At 34.0% G+C, this 17543-nt stretch overlaps 1 protein-coding gene and 1 pseudogene across 6 annotated transcripts in view; one reads left to right on the forward strand and one right to left on the reverse strand.

The window, feature by feature from the left end:
- PCDH9 (protocadherin 9) overlaps positions 1-17543 on the forward strand; it is an 879612-nt gene that overhangs the window by 248904 nt on the left and 613165 nt on the right. The window lies entirely within an intron of this gene.
- On the reverse strand, positions 7134-8391 carry LOC311589469 (large ribosomal subunit protein uL1-like; annotated as a pseudogene). The gene has a single exon. The product of its transcript is annotated as a large ribosomal subunit protein uL1-like (transcript).

Below are 17543 nucleotides of genomic sequence, written 5' to 3' on the forward strand. Positions count from 1 at the left end.
ACACACACACACACACACACATGATTTTGAAGAGAATTATTTTATAATTATTGTTTAAAATAATAATGTGACTTTCTGGACTTAAAAGTGCTATATTCATTTTATAATAAATGCAACAGCTTGTTGGAAAATAACTTATGAAGTTTGCAATTAGTAGTATGAGACATAAGGAAAGAGGACAGTTACTTTGCATTAATTAACTAAAGAGCTCTAGTTTATGGAACAGCAAGAATTAAATTTATAAGTGGATCTAATAAAGATAATTTATCCTCTTTTTAATATACATTATATATAATTGATGAGATATTTCATAAAATATAAGAATTTAATAAGATTACATTGGAACCAACTTTAAATAATTAATTATAGTAGTGATAAAAATTAAATATTATGTGAGATATTTTAGTATAACTTACACCAAGTGTTGCTTTTTATGTCATTTTCTAATGTTACCATATTATCTGAAAGTCACTATGTGAAACAGATAGAATATAGCATACACTTAAAATAGACCACTTAGAGCAAAATACAGCAAGTTATCACAATAAGCATTGTACAAAGACTAACTGTGAGAGAACAAATATAGCTTTTAAAATGGCTTGGAACCAGCATGTGTGTGTTTGTGCATTTTTGTTTGTTTTGTTGCATACATAAACTAAAACTCACTTTAATGCTCTTTACTACTTAATGCTTTGGAAATACAATTGAACTGACAAATATTTAGTAAATACTTACCTAGTATCAAACATTAGTGTGAAGGGTTAGGCAGAAAGTAGTAAAGAAAAAACATGCAAACATAACCAGTTAGATTTAGATTCTGATATTTTTAAGTAAATAGTTCTAGAAAATTGTTTGATTATAAATGAAGGCAATGATTCTAATGGAAAATGTGAGATATGCAAAGCGATAAAGAGACCTTTTTTGTCTGGAACTATTGCAGAGGAAATAATGTAAGCCAGGCATTGGTGGTTCTTACCTTTAGTCTTAGCACTTGGGAGGAATTTGCTGAGGAATCTCATGGTTTGAGGCCACCCTGGTCTACAGAGTAAGTTCCAGGACAGTCCAGGTTACACAGAGCAATCCTGTCTCAAAACACAAAAACAATAACAGAAATGTTTCAATATTATCTTTAGGATGGGCTTGTCAATTTAATTGGTTACCACTTAGCAATTAATATATACTTCTACTAACTAAAATAAAAACATTTTAGGTGTGTAAGTGATTATATAATTCCATTTTTGTATAATTAATTTATTTTGTCTGCCTCTGTGAAGCAAAATTGCAATTGAGTTGGAGAGATAAAATGTGTTTGTACGTGTGTATATGTATGTGTGTGTGTGTGTATGTGTGTGTGGGTATGCATGGCTGTATTTTATGCATGTTTGAAAGAAAATGAAGACAAAGAATAATCTTTGAGAGATAGATTAGATAGGGCTGAGAATGAGAGTGTGGCATTAGTAGTTCTAGCTTAGGAATAACAGTAAATGAGCAATCAAAACTTCCATTAATAGAGAGAGAGAAATGTGATACAGAACAAACTTATATAAAGGTCAGAAGTCAAGATAATGGTGAAATAATGATGATAGATAGATAGATAGATAGATAGATAGATAGATAGATGGTAGATATGGCAAGTAAATGTTCAAATGATTACCACATTAGAAACTATATAAATCACATTGGGAATTCAAAAGAATTTCTCAAAACTGAGTCATGATGTGTTGTATCTCTCAATAACTAAAATGTGAAGAATGTCACAGAAATGAAGATGAAGCAGAAGGATAATGAAAAATAACTAGCGTACAGTAGGATGATAGATATTAAAAAGAGACACAGGGAAAGGGATTGAGAGAGTTAGAAATGGGTGAAAACCTCAAGTGTATTCAGTTCACTTGTGAAAAATGGGCATTGAAACATATCTTCCTAGGATCACACCATGGATGGTGGTGGTGGTCTTAGAAATATAGAGGCAAAGATCGTCGTGAGATATTTGATCAGAGTAGAAGGTTCTTTCAAGAATTTTGAATGTGGCTGAGAGAAGAGTGAAGAGTTGATAGCAGGAAGTTAATACAAGTGACTTGTACCTGAGTGAAAATTGAAATCACTGATTATCTATTACTGGTGTGTTCCATTAGAAATAGCCTTAGTATGAGTGGGATGACTAGTCTTATTGCAACTTGTTATGCCATGTTTGGTTGATATGCCTGAGAGGTCTTCCCTTTTCTGAAGGGACACAGGAGTGGATTGAGAGTAGAGGGAAGGTGGGAGGCATACGACATTGGGAAGAGAAGAGGGAGGGGAAACTGCTGTCAGAATGTAATATGTGAGAGAAAAAGTAAGATGACAACAATGACAACGACAGCGACAATGATGATGATGATGATGATGATGATGATAGCAATAATGACAACAATGTTGAAGGACCAGGAGAAAAATGCCTTTAATAAGGTGCAGGGTGAGAGCGATACAATAGGATCCAGACCATAAATGGTTGCAGTTATGAGGTGTATGATATCTCCATCATAGTTACTGATCAAGGTAAAGTGAAAAGGAGAAGCTCTGATTAGCACAGTTACCGACTGTGAGATAAGCTGTGAGGGAGCTGAAATGAGTTCAATGGCCCTGAGATACAGAAGTAAAGGGGGAGAGTCTAATTATGGTTGTTTGTAGCTGAATGACAGGGATACAGTCTGTGAAATGTGACAGGCTTTTTGTCATACAACTATCAGCGCGTACTTACACAAACTTAGATAACTGTGATATCATGAGGAAGTACAATCTTGTGAGACTTCTGTCCTGTATCCACTCTGTGTTGAATGAAGTGCTGTTCAGTGGTGTACAATTCCATTTGAATACTTTGCACGCACTGCAAATCTAAAAACAATCGCGATGGAAGCTTCAAGGTCTCTAGTGTTACTTTTGCTGTAGCTTAACTATTTGTTTTGTTGGGATATTTTATATCAAATTCACACTTGTTGCATTTTTACAAAAGAGGCACTATGGTTTCTTTCGTTCATTGTTGTGACAACAGTAATAGCAAATATGATTATTCAATATTCATTCATAAAGAACTTATTTTTAAGGAAACATTTTTATGAAAGAAAATACTGTATTTTTGTGTATATATATATATATAATGTTTTTGTTTTTCATATTTGACATCTACTTTTATCGAATAAAATTATTTGCTTAAAATGAGATAAAAGTGACCAGTGCATGAGTATGAATATCTAAACTGATTCCAAACAACTGTTAAAAAAGAAAAAAAAAAGCCCCAAAACAAAACAAAACAAAACAAAAAACCAGAAAGTTCCAAAATGAAAAAAATTACAGAGACGGTGTCCTGCCTGTTCAGTCACCAAAACTCTTTATAACATAGGAGCATCATGTTCAGCCTTCTGACCCAGTATATGTGACAGACATATCTGTCAGTCAGGAACTGTTGAGGAATTGCTTACTCTGACTTCACAGAGTTTTGCCGTTGACTATGCCTACATCCAAGCTTGCCCATTTTTAGGCAGAATTCTGTCTGTGCCAGAAACAAGGACATTTTGCCCAGTGGCTACTTTGTCACATTTAAAACCATCTCCATATAGAGGTTCTTTGATATTCATCATCTGCTTTGAGGTTGAATGGGTGTATCCAGGAGTTAACTTGTCTTGTGGTCAAAGAAGCTTTAAAATAATAAAATTTTATTCCTTCTCAAGAAGTTTAGTTTTACAAATAAGCTTAGTTGTTTAGTGGTTATGACATTTTTAGGTATAGATATGTTTATACAGATGAGACATGATAGATATTGGTTTAAATTCAAAATTTTTGACTCACCAAGATGGGAAAATTTTTTCTCCAAGGTGCCAAATACAAATAGCCAAAACACTATTAATGTAAAATTTATATAATTCCTGCTTGTTTCATGGCTCTTTTTGCTGTATCTAGTTTATTTTATATATGTATAATAGTACAAATATATATGCAAAAAGGAAAAGCAATAATACAAAATACAGAAAGAAAAGAGAGAAATTAAAAAGAAAATATGACAAAAAACATGAAAAAGACTAGAAAAAAATCAAGTATGTTACAGAGTAAAAAAAGTAATTTTGTATGTTGGTGTTTTATAATATATGTACCATAGATAACTATTAGCAACATATAATACAATATTGACATTTTTCTTCTGCTCTTGCAGAACTTTTAGTAACTTTTATTTTATAGATGAATGGACCTGATAAAGGAGCAAATTGCTCTAAAAAATAATCACTTAAATGAATTCTTTTGTTTCAGCATCTGGCATGTTTTTCTCTCCCAACTTATGTGATGGCAAAGCAGTGGAATAGCCTACAAGCTAACAAGCACTACATTACAGGAAAGAATTGTACATATTATAAACAGCCTACACATCATAAATTCCATTTCTATACTCAGAAAAATAATCATTCGTAATTGAAAACATTGACAATTTTAAGGTTAACTTTCTATTTATGTCAGGACAGAGCTTTAAAGTGTTCAAAGGTAGAGTAGGTATGTAACAAATAAGATTTTGTCATGTTTTCCATTAACTGTTATTGACAGATGTGTAGCTTATGCAGTCCCTTGAAATATTGCAAATTTGACATTAAAATCAAGATTATGGCAGTTGCAGGGATGTTGTATGGGAAGTCTGGTATTGTGGAACATTTCCAAGGAGTAGTTGAGTTTTCACCAGAAGCATCATTTCCCTGTACTCTTTTTTTTTTTTTTTTTTTTTTTTGGTTCCTGGTGGAAATGATGCTACTATTAGAAAGATCTGAAGTACTCTGGAGAGAGACCTTCTGCTCAGTTGCTAGTCAAGCTGGAATCTGCTATGACAGTTGTCAACAGTGCCCTTTTTGATGTCTCCCAGTTGTGTTCCATTTAGAATAAGTACTTAAAGAGACACCTGCTAGGAAAGCCAGAATAAAGGAGCAGTATGAATCTGGCAAACATATGTAGACATTGTATTCTTTCCCGACCTTGGGCAATAACTTAATAAAGCCTTTAAGACAACAGAATCTTTAATAGTCATCCTTTTCAGTTTTGATGTGAAGTAGCGATGTGGGTACTAACATCAAAAGGGTTTTTTTTGATGCCTACAGCTGAGATCTGGGCACTGCCACATTATCCTGCTGCCTTGGCTCTCCAGCCATATGCTGCCATTTATCGTACAGTCTATGATTCAGGCTGTGGTCCTTAGCATAAAGTCTTTCAGCCCTGTGCTCTAAACATTCAAGAAGCCAGCGTTTTCTTCTTCAGAGGAACATATCACAAGATTTGCCAAATGTCTGGCATTCAGAAAGTGTATATTCTGAAGTATTAAGGAGCATTATCGAAAGAACCCAAAATTGTACTTGCTGTTATAAAATTGAAATGATCTTAATATGCATTATTAGAAAGAGAAACAAAATAGTACAACTGTTATATGCTTTCAGTGAACAGGAAAAATGTTCTAAACTTAACAGACTGGATAGTTGACTCTTTGGAAATAGAGAAAAAGCTGTTTTTCAGATTTGTGAAAATGACTAAATGAAAATCAAAATGAAAAATTTGGTTCAAAGACATAAAAGAAGGGTGTGATTTCAGGATTTTTGTCTTTATCCTTAAAAAAATATAATAGAGAGATGATAATGTTAATGGCTCAGGCCGAATGAACTCTTTGCACTCCTTCAGTCTTTAGACTGTGTGTTTTTTTTTCCTGATGATTATGGATAAAATGTAATATCCTGGACTCTGTAGTGGCCATTTAATGCTAGCATGTCCTTAGTTCCTCACCTGCCTTCACTTACATCTTAGGAGACATCACAGTCCCTATACAACCTGCTTTGCCTGACTCATTTTTTAAATTTTTATTTTATTAATATATTCATATTACATCTCAATGGTTATCCCATCCCTTGTATCCTCCCATTCCTCCCTCCCTCCTATTTCCCCTTAATCCCCTACCATATGACTGTGACCTAGGAGGACTTCCTCCCCTTGTATATGCTCATAGGGTATCACATCTCTTTTTGGTAGCCTGCTATCTTTCCTCTGAGTGCCACCAGGCCTCCCCCTCCAGGGGATGTGGTCAAATATGAGGCACCAGAGTATGTATGAAAGTCAGACCCCACTCTCCATTCAACTGTGGAGAATGTCCTGTCCATTGGCTAGATCTAGGTCATTTTTTCATATTGGTTCTGAGCTTTGCAATGTTGACTGGATTGTGTTTTCCAAAAACAAAAATGCATTATGGATAGGAAGTAAGTTTGTGTCTGGTTGATCAAATAAATAAATAAATAAATAAATAAATAAATAAATAAAGGTTTTCCATGAGAAGGCATTAAAAAAATCTTATAATAAAAGGGTTCATGGAGGAAATGTGTATTAGATAAAGAGCTCTTATATACCTCTCATCATAGCTCACCATGGAATATTAATCTGGCATAATATTAAATATTTCTCTAACATATATATTTGATAATATGACTAATTACTATCATGCCTTCCATACATGTCTTTCTAGTAACTCCATAGTATAACAAAGTAAATATTCTCTTCCAATATTCAAAGCATAAACATAAGTAAGTAAGTAAGTAAGTAAATAAATAAATAAATAAATTCTTGGAGTTTATAATAATTTCCAGTAAATGCATTGGTAATGGAATGTTGCTCACTAATTGATGCAAGGATTAAGTAGACAATAATCTCTTAGAATAGTTTTATTTCATGGACTACAATTATTCATCCACATTTCTCGTATGTATGATGCTTCCTCACTGTCGATTTCTTTCTAAAAATCCTATCTCTTTACCCCTCTTTTTCTGATGTAGCAAAAATTCACCTATTATAGAATGTAATTAACAATATGATAGTGATTACCGAATTGTACTTCTACACAGTTTTATTTTATAATATATTACTTTTCAGCTATTGAAAAGTTGCTATGGAAAGATGACATCATAGCAATTTTTACATAAATTTATTGCCTCTCAGATTATCTTATTGTAATAATTTTTGTTTACTTTATATATAAAAACTCCTGCAAGGTCAAGAACATTATGTCTATATTTTTGACACATAATTACTTTTATATTCCTGGCATGCAGTTTACACTTGATAGATGTTTTCTCTATGATATTTTTAAAGAGTAAAGAAATGACAGTTGAGTGATTCCTCTATTTCTTTGACTACTTATCCATCTACATCCATACAATTTTGACATGAAATTTGAGCTTCCCAAAATGATTTTCAGCTTCCCCAATAGTATTTATCACATATCAACACACCATGCTGTATGTTAAGACTACATCGTTTTATTAGCTGAGTGAGCTTGGGGAATTTACTAAATACATCTCTTCTTTTTTCTTTTTCAATATTAAATGGGAATAATAATAGTTCTAGGCCTTCTGTATAATTTTCAGAAGACATCACTCTTTATATCATTTAGATAGATAGTGTCTGGCATACAATAAAACTAACCCAATATTTGTTACTTTTATCATTTATTATTATTTTTTTTTTGGTGGTGGTAACACCAAAGTTTATTGGGGTGTCCTAGTACAGATGATGGGAATTGTCCATGGTGCTCTTAATGTTCAGAGCCCGGCTGTTTTGCCGGTTCTCCTTGTGCAAGGACACCAAGAAATTGACAGCCAAGTTGATGTAGACCAGCTCATCATCAGTCATCTTCACGTGTCCAACAGCAACAGCCGGACACAGCACTTTCTTCATCTGGAACTTGATCATGGATTTCACCTCATCCCCTTTGGCCACTATGTTTTTACTGTGTGCCAGCGGAGAAGGGAACTTGCCTGCCTTGTATAGTCCTGGGGCCAGGATACCTGGGATCTGCTTGATCAGAGACTCTGAGGCCAAAACGGCATCATACTTCTTGGCCAGTTGTTCTTACAAAGTTTCTTCAGTGCCTTGATGTCCATATATGGGTATATCCATGACCTTGGCCTCATCACAGTGCTGCTGGTTCCCCCAGGATGCACACAGAGAACTTGGAGTGAGGAGCGGATGTAAGCCTGGCTTTACCCAAGAAGCATTTGTCCTTCTGAGGGTAACAGTTCTTCAGGTTGGTTTGCAACTCCACCCTCTCCAGAAACTGGCAGCACTTGCGCTGGTTCCCGTGCAGGACTTCTCGCACCGCCTTCAACAAGGTGTTGCGAGAGACCTTTCTGCTCATGGTTGCTCCAGCCACGAGGACAAGAAAAGATAATTACTGTTTATTCTTATTTACAAAAATATGCATTGAGATAACCTAACGTGACAACTGGTAGCTTCACTACTCAACTCAGGTTTTAATGACATCGCTCCGTAACAGAAACTTTATGGTGTTAAAATTATTCTGATTGTTATAATTGACTAATTCAGGGTAATTTGTACTTGCAAGTTTTATAATATGCTCTATCGTATTTCTTCTCTTGACTCTGGCCTTAGCAAAGATAGACAGAGAATGCTCTGTAAGCATTCATCATGCTAGCTCATGGTGAAGATAGGGACTCCTTAATGGAAACTTTAAACCCACAATTTTCTTTTATTAGCTTAGTGCCATGATTAATATCCTCAAAAATAAACAAAGGAGCAAGAGCTGCAGCGTTTCTAATATCAGACAGGCTTTTATTAGTGTCATATCAAAAGTCATTTAACTACTATGTGGTTAAAACTGTCTTATTGAAACAAAGTTATGTCATAACAGTGCTGTAGCGAAGGTGAATAGTTCACATTGTACTGCATGTTCAGTTGCTCATAATTAAACTCCACGAAATACAATTTCACCGAAGGGCTGTCTTAGAATCATAATTGGCATAAAACATGCACAATGTGTCATTTTACAGTAGATTTTTATCTCTAAAATGTATGGTTAAGGTCAAATCTCTGAAACCCAAATATTTTGGGTTTTTTTTCCATAAACTGTATTAACCATGCCATTTTCCCTGGCCCAAAACTTTATAGATTCCTCCTGTATCCCTCTCACCTAACCTCATGTTCTCTTTTTCTCTTCCACTCCTCCCTCCCTCTTTCTCTGTCTCTGTCTTTATATCTCTCCTCTCTTTATCTCACTCTCCCTGTCTCTCTGTCTCTTCTCTTCTCTTCTCTTCTCTTCTCTTCTCTCTCTCTCTGTCTCTCTCTCTCTCTCCAACAACCAAAGAACTCAATAAACAAAGAAAACATTGAAGTGAAAAAGGACAAAATTGAACAAAACCAAAAACACTGCTTCCAAATGTATCCATTTTCTTTTGCCCATATATTACTCTGCATGGAGCATGTTTTGTAGTATTAATGACAAACCCAAAAATATTCTCTTGAAGAAAACTGATTATTTTTCTAGTGGTTAACTTTGCAAACAGCTTTTTAGGGGTTGTACTTTCTATCTACATCCTGTTCTCTGTGTTGGGAGAACCTGAAATATTTATTATGGAAACAATATGTTTTAGGAAAAATTCAGAGCTCAAACTAGTGCATAAATAGTCTTTCCTACATAGTAAATTAAAGTGTTAGCAGTGCATGCATAAATATTATATAAAAGTAAATATTTTCAGAAGCTTAAAATCAAATGAGACAACTCTTTTACCACCTACTCTCTACTTAACTCTTGACTCTACTTTTATTTTTCTGCTCTTACATTTTGACACTTGGTCTTACTTTAGACAAGGATGGCTTTGAATTTTTTTCTTCTTGCCTCAGTTCAGAATTCTGGGGTTACAAGTATATACTGTACTATCTGGCTTTCTCAAATTGCTGTGCAATCAAGTTTCTGTTCATATGGAGATAAAACTCATTCACTCAATTCTACAAATTAAAATTGAACTGAATAAGGTTTGCATTGGAATGTCTCTGAGATGTGTCCCTAGAAGTGTGGCTTATGTTAGGAGTTTCCAAAAAAGGGGAGTAGTCTTCCCAGAAGGAATTTCAGATTATGTGTTTCAATAAAAGAAAATATTCAAGATTTTCAGTTTATTTTTTATGAGAAATAACCATAACTCTGGTGTTTAAGGGATATAGCAATACATCCATTGTCAAGGTCATAAGAACTGGAGAAGCTTTTTAAGGTTTACACAGAGGTGTGTTCCTCAAAGTTACAGAAAGCTTTATAAGGAAGAAGGGCAAGGAGAAGTGTAATGAGGAGAGATTGAGAATGTTAACTCTAATCACAAATTTGCATTGATAGTAACATATTGTATCCCAGTTTCTATCATCCTGCTTATGAAATATCATTTCTATTATTCCATTATTCTTAGAGCAATCCTTAGTAAGCAGATGTATGTCTATTTTCAAATGAAGAGTATGCAAAGTTTAACACCATAAAACTTAGGAAAATAGTGTATACATTAATATTAACACAGGGTTTTGTGATAATTACATCAAATAGCTTAACTTTTCTAAAATGCAAATAATCTACCTAGACCTTTATGAAGTAAAACAAAACAATAAATATGTAAAAATGATTTGAAATCAGATGTTAAATCACATCATCCTTTTATTCTTATTGTACATTTTGCCATGAAGCTATATTTTGCTTTGATGGAATGACAAAAAAATGAAAATTACAGAATACAATAAAAGTTGACATAGAAACATACCTCATGGCCATCATCATATTGTATCTTGTAAAGTTGTTAAAATATATGAACAATCCTTTGAGATGCTTGTGTAGCTTTCCTTGCTGCCATGTCTTTCACAGAGTCTGAGGATTGTCAATATCAGTTTCAACTTTCTGTAATTGTACTTCATAGCTCATCATCATCAATTGTGTCTAGCTGTTTTGTAACTCAGTTTCATGTGCTCTTGTTTCTTTTTTAAATTAAAGAGCCATGGTGTCCTGTTAATTGGTATATTGTTTTTGTTCTGTATTATACATGATGAGAATTGGCGAAAAGGAAATGTAAGAGTGAACCTTGAGACAATATGGCAGAAAGTATTGTGGCTCTAAGTATGAGGGTCTTTACAATTCATAAAAGAGACTACATATGAGGTGTCACATATGAGCATCTCACAGAAAACATGAGGAGAACAAAAATCTGTGGGTAATTCACCAGGAATACTAAAATAAAGTGATCCAGGACCTGAGTTCAAAGGAAGGAGGCAGAGATGGTAAAGTGTGGCTCTATTAGACTGTACTCAAAGTTATTGTAAAGTGGAATATATATTAATTTTTTCTCTTATTCTTTTGTTATATATGTATATATATGAACAAATTAAAGTCTTTTAAGATAGGTGTCTGAATTTTTCACACACACACACACACACACACACACGCACACACATACAGACACGCCACACGCACAGGCACACACACAGCGTAGGCTAGCATAGAATGACTCATTCAGCTTAGGTTTATTATTTTGTTTTATTTCACTGTTTCAATAGAAAGATAGCAGGACCAGTACAGGAATGAGTCACAGAGCACAAGTTTCAATTAGAATTAGGAATGACTCAAGTTGATCTTGAGACTGTCTGGTTGCCAAAACCAGTTTCAAAGTTTTTCCATCAATGTAATAAAGATTAAAACAGTGTCAAAATATCCCTGAGAAAAATAATTGAAATGATGAACCAGGACTACTGACGGATATTTTTAGAAATTGCCATAGATTTCATTGAGGGCACAGTTCACTTATTTCAGGAGTTAATATAAATGATACTCCAGTGGGTCAGAAAAGAAAAAAAGAGTGAGGACATATTACAGATTTACTCTGAGAGAAAAAAATAACTGAAACATATGAATTACATAACTTAGGTTATATTACCTTTCAATTTCCAGCAATTGGTATGACTCAGATAAAGAGTAACCCACAAGAAATCACATGATATTGATAAAAGGCTTTTGGAAGAAAGTGACCTTTCTTTGGGTTTTGTGGAAATGGTCTCTCATTCTTCTTGTATCACTGTTTGTGTCCACAGTTATGTTCATATATTTTGTAGACAAATATAACCGTTCTCTTAACACAGAATACAGTCAACTATATCTTTTAATGATTTCCCTTAAAAACTTCAGCAAACACATTGTAAAAGTAATTGGATTTCTTTCATTGTGGAGTGAATCTATGTATGCTTGGTTTTGTGCTTGTACATGTGTATTCACGTTATTCATGCACTTACAGGAAGCTATCCATAGTTGCTGTGTAGTAAAATAGGATCAAGACCAAACTAAATTAAGAAATCAACTTAATTTTATGTGGTATGAATTAAGCTCATATTAATGGGATGTAGCTTAGACTAAAGAGATGCCTTAGTAGATAAAAATGTTTACTTCCAAGCTTGACAACTGTAGTTTAATCTCCTGAAATCACACAGTGGAGAGAGATCTAACTCCTACAAAGAGTTGTCTGAGACCCTACACATGCATTCTGACATATGTATGCACACTCACCCATATACACACAAGAAGTAAACAAAAATGTGGATGGATAGATAGATAGATAGATAGATAGATAGATAGATAGATACTAAATAAAACTTACAAAAACATTACTTGAAAGGCAGACCATAAGACCATAGGGCCTGGAGAGATGGCTCAGAGGTTAATAGCACTGGCTGCTCTTCCAGAGGTCTTGAGTTGAACCCCCAGGAACCACATGGTGGCTCAAAGACATATGTAATAAAATCTGATGCCCTCTTCTGGTGTGAATGAAAACAGAGCACTTGTATACATAAATAAACTTAAAAAATAAAAGAAAGTCAGATCATAACTAATGACCTAATTTTAACTCTTAGTACAGCACACTGCTGTTTAACAATAGTTTCAAGTACTAATTCTAATATAGTAAATCATTCTTTATGAAAATGTGTAAAAACAAGAAGTTGTTTAATTATATTCTTTTGAACAACAAATGTCCTTTGAGCTTCTGAGATGTATTCTTTGAAAGCACTTCCTCTCCTTTTATTATTCTTGTTTTGCCTCTGCTCTTCATCAGGACTGACACATGTTCAAGGACACATCTGAAGGGCAGAATTTATGGGCTGCTTGCTCCAGTGTGCATTAGATTTGCAGTCATTGAATAGATTAGTTTAAGCAATTAAAAGAGACACCATATAAACCTTGCACAAGCCTATAATGAATCCAGGAGGAATTAATGGCCTTGAGAGAAAATAAATCAAATAATCAGAATAGGATTAGATTGTGGTTCCTTTTCAAAACTGCAAGAGAGAAGGCATAAATGATTCCATGAATTCATCCTTCATCTTATTTAACGTTTTTTGAGAAGTCAGAATAATGCGTTTTTCTTTTAAAGGGATTCTAAGGACACATCAGTAAACATTATTCTGAAAGTTTGTGGGTTTTTTATAATCATTTGCATATTATGAACTGCTGTTTGCATAATAAGACCTCTGTTATTTCTAGTCAGTCTATGGGTGATTACACATATGAATAACACAGTCTTGTATCCTTTGTGATATATGTTATTGTAATCTCTGAAAGCATCCTGACAGATCTCAGCAATGGGTAACAGTGAATCATGCTACAGAGCTTTAGATGACAAACCACACTATTGTATTCATGTTTAAAAGGCAAAAGACTCTGTACACATACCAAATAAACTTTGTCCAAATACATTTAAAGTGTACATTTCTGTGTAGATGTTCCAGTTGATTCATGGAATGAATCCAGATATCCTGGCCTTCGTTGATCAATACCTATGATGGGCATGAATGAACAGGGATCTGCATAGATAAAGTAGTAGTACAATTAGAATGAGTTGATAGGAATTCTGACCGGGGTTATTACTAGTTGGACTTGAATTTGATATAGAATGCCTTTTCTTTGTCCACACCCTCTTCTTTTTTACTTCCAAAGACACCTTCAGATTCTTGTAATCAAAATGTATGATGATAGGTGAAGAACAGCATACACTTCCCTGTCAGGAACACTTCTACTGACCTCTGGAAATGTGAGGATCCATCTTGAAAGCTGGAAGCAACCCAGGGTGAGAACTCACAGGAAGAAAGCTACTTGTGTATAAGAAATTGGGCTGTCTTTTTTTAACTCCCCAATTCTACCCCCCCCCCACTCCAGCCCATGAGGGGAGCTGCCAGAGAAATGACTCATATGTTTGCTATTCTCAGAATATATATAAGCTCACACGCTACTACACATTTCAATCTTCTTCTGCATTGAAAATTAGTGAGGATAATAATCATCACTAGTGTTATGAATCTAGAATTTTAAAATTCAAACTAATTTAAAGAAGCATCAGTGTGGAAGAACTTCCCTAGATAGATGTGAGATAATCTAATTCCTTTATAGAATACCCAAAGCAGGTTTAGATTTTTCTATTTTCTTTTCTTTTTCTATATATTTATAACTACAGAAGGAAAACTAGGAAAATGGCATCAATGATAAAATCTACACAGGACACGCATATAGCCATACTTTGAAAACAAGGTAGATACCATTCATATGACTATTTTAAGACTTATAATTTTTAATTTTAATTTTATTAATTTATTCAGGTTACAACTCAATTGTCACCCTATCAATTGTGTTCTCCCATTCTTCCCTCCCTCCTGCTTTCACACTATTCCCCTCCCCTAGGTCTAAGACCGAAGGGTATCTCCTCCCCCACTATGTGGTCATAGGCTATGAAGTATTCACTGTAAAGTTTGATTTACAAATGTATCAAATTATGCCTCAAGAGTATCTATGTCTATGGTATACTTCAGGACTACTAACAATGAAAGAAATTTATTAGTTGATATAATAAACTTAGGTCTTTAGTGGATTTTTGGCAGGTCCTTGAAACTAATATTTTAGTAAAAAACAGTTTACTTATTTTAAGTCAATGTACAAGTATTTTTAAAGACTGAGTGAAAATTCCACAAAATATGTTTACCTATCCCTTTTTATTAAAAAAATTTTAAAGCTATATTTCACTCACATCTGTGATAATAATTTATGTTGAAGAGTGATGAGCCAGGTAATGATGTTGGCATTTCTCAGTCATGCTACCAAAATCCAAGAGGACAATATTTGTTTATTAGCTAAGATTGCTTTGTGTAACTTTACCCTGCAGTGGCTTAAACCAACATCACTATACATGTTTCTGAATGTAACACATGAGTGATAATATACTGATATAAAAATTATCTATATATCAGAGGTTGTCTGAATTATAAAAAGGAATATATATGTAACAACTATTAGCGAAATGAGGCTATGGATTAGAAAGGAGCAATTGGGTGTTTACGTGAGGGTTTAGAGTGATGAAAGAGAAAAGAAAAATGATATACTTTCACTATAATCACAAAAATATCTTTAAAAGAGGGTATGAATGGTACATTTTAAATTAATGATTAATGGACTTGATAGTGCTTCAGGAAAAAAGGAAGCTTGAAAATTAAATTTGCTGCAAATATCTAGGGATGTGTGGAATCATTGAGAAGCATTCATAACCACAAGAATAGCTACAACAAAGTTTATTTTTAATTTTAAAAAATTGATTGGCAGAGTACTGGAATGCTGCAGAAGGAAATTAGCATCAGTGTGTCTTTTGATGGCAGTTTTTATATTTCTGGGAATAGGACAGGCAAATATGCTTGAAGTGCTAAAATAAGCAACTTTAGCTTTACTTGAAGAGAATCATTGTTTCTTGGTAGAAGATCAGCTTCAGAGTAAGCAGCGCCCACTTGGAATTCCCTCTCTTGCTATCATTCCTCAAATAGCATTAAGTGAGTCATATTTTAGATGTTTTTCACTTGTATGCATCAGAAACATTATGCTAAATGTGTTGTTACACACAGTTACAGTCATGTATGTACTCTTCCTACATGTAATAACCTGACAAAGCAGTAATTTGAAGGCATCCGATTGAATAAGAGGTTTTAGCAATGTGCATTGACATTTATCCTCTATTCTTAAAGCAACGATATAGATGTAAATATAAGAGTCATATTTCACATAAAGCTAAAAGTTTAATTTGTAGCTTATATACTAGATGACTGACAGAATCAGAACTTCATCAATCTTAGCTCAGGAAAATGATGTACCTAAGATATTGACATAAAATAAAATCATCCAGTGAAATATAAGAAAGCAGCTCAAACAAGCTAAGGACAAAGGAGTCATGATTTGACAAGAGTTCATCTTAAAGAGTTGGGTACTCTTAGTTGAATCTAAGTAGACTATGAGTCATCCTGTGATGGGAATGCCAAGAAGAGCTAATGGAATCTTGGGCATCGTTAATAGAAATGTGTGCTACGGAACTATTGAGAGTGGCTCCCGGGGTCCTCTGCACTGCTAAGAACAGCTGCAGGGTAATGTCATGTTCTGGATGGTAGATTTTTGTAAGACACTACAAAATGAAAGAAGGACAAAAGAATGTTTGGAAATGATTCTCTATAAGGGAAAAGAGGAGGTTAAGAGTTATAGCACACATCAGTATTTCAAATGCTTCTCCTCATGGAAAAAGAAAGACATTTCATCTAACATAATATAAGATTAATGTGAGTTATGTAAGCAGGTAAATTTGGATTTTCTGCAATGAAGTAACTTCTTTCTAAACTGAACTGTTAAAAACGGAATGCTTTCCTTGTGAGGTGGCAAATCTCTTGCCAATGTAAGTGTTGAGGCAGATGCTGATGATCTTCTGTTAGCACTGGAAGAGAAACTCCTTTATAGTTGTGGAATGAATGCTAGGTATCAGTACCACAAAATGAGGAGCATAGGCCATCAAATGGCTTAAGTGTGAAAATAGTTATATGTCTCTAATGCAATGAATGAATGCCAACCACTTCTAAGTTTGCTAGTTCCTCTGAAAATGTAAAATTATATTCGAGTTTTATGATATTAAAATAAAATGACCAAATGAAGGCCTTTATAACAATATATTACACTTGGTTTGATTTTTAACTGGTAGAGCATGTAGTAAGAAAACAGTACATTTTTGTTATGTTTGTTTTATATTGCATTTAGTGTTACATATTCAGCTTCTCTGATATTTTTGTCACTTAAGCAAGAAGTGCATATGACTCAATACTGGAAAACTGTCATATATTAAACCAGAACTCCTCCAAAGTGATTTAATCAATGATGGAAGTGCGCTCCGGCCATGAGAACGAGTGGATTAGCCACACATACTTTTATGCATAACTACTATAACTAAGAATCTCATGTGCATTTTATTTCCCTTTTCATTGGTTTGAATGCTATAGTCACATAATATTGGCCAGTAGCAGTTTAAATAAATAGATTATTTGATACTGCTACATATAAACGTATGTATCAGTAAATACATGTTCACATGACAGGAAAACCTGCTATTTTCTTTATCATAAGGGTTTAGATACATCTTAAAGCCTTCTGCAATATATCTTCCACTATAACTTGGGATCTCTTCATTTAAGAAACTGTACATTGTCTAAGATTGAAAACTTTTCTTCTATGTGGTTAATCCAGGAGCCTTCTCAGTAGGTTCTTCTGCCTTTTCCTTTTCCTTTTTATGTATCCGATCTAAGTATTCAAGTTGAGACTTGATATGCTTACTTACTCATATATTTTGGGCCTCAGATCTGAGGACACCTTTAGTTTATCATTTGGCTTCATGATGTTC

Source organism: Acomys minous (assembly GCF_964271855.1).
Source record: "Acomys minous genome assembly, chromosome: 18".
NCBI lineage: Eukaryota > Metazoa > Chordata > Mammalia > Rodentia > Muridae > Acomys > Acomys minous.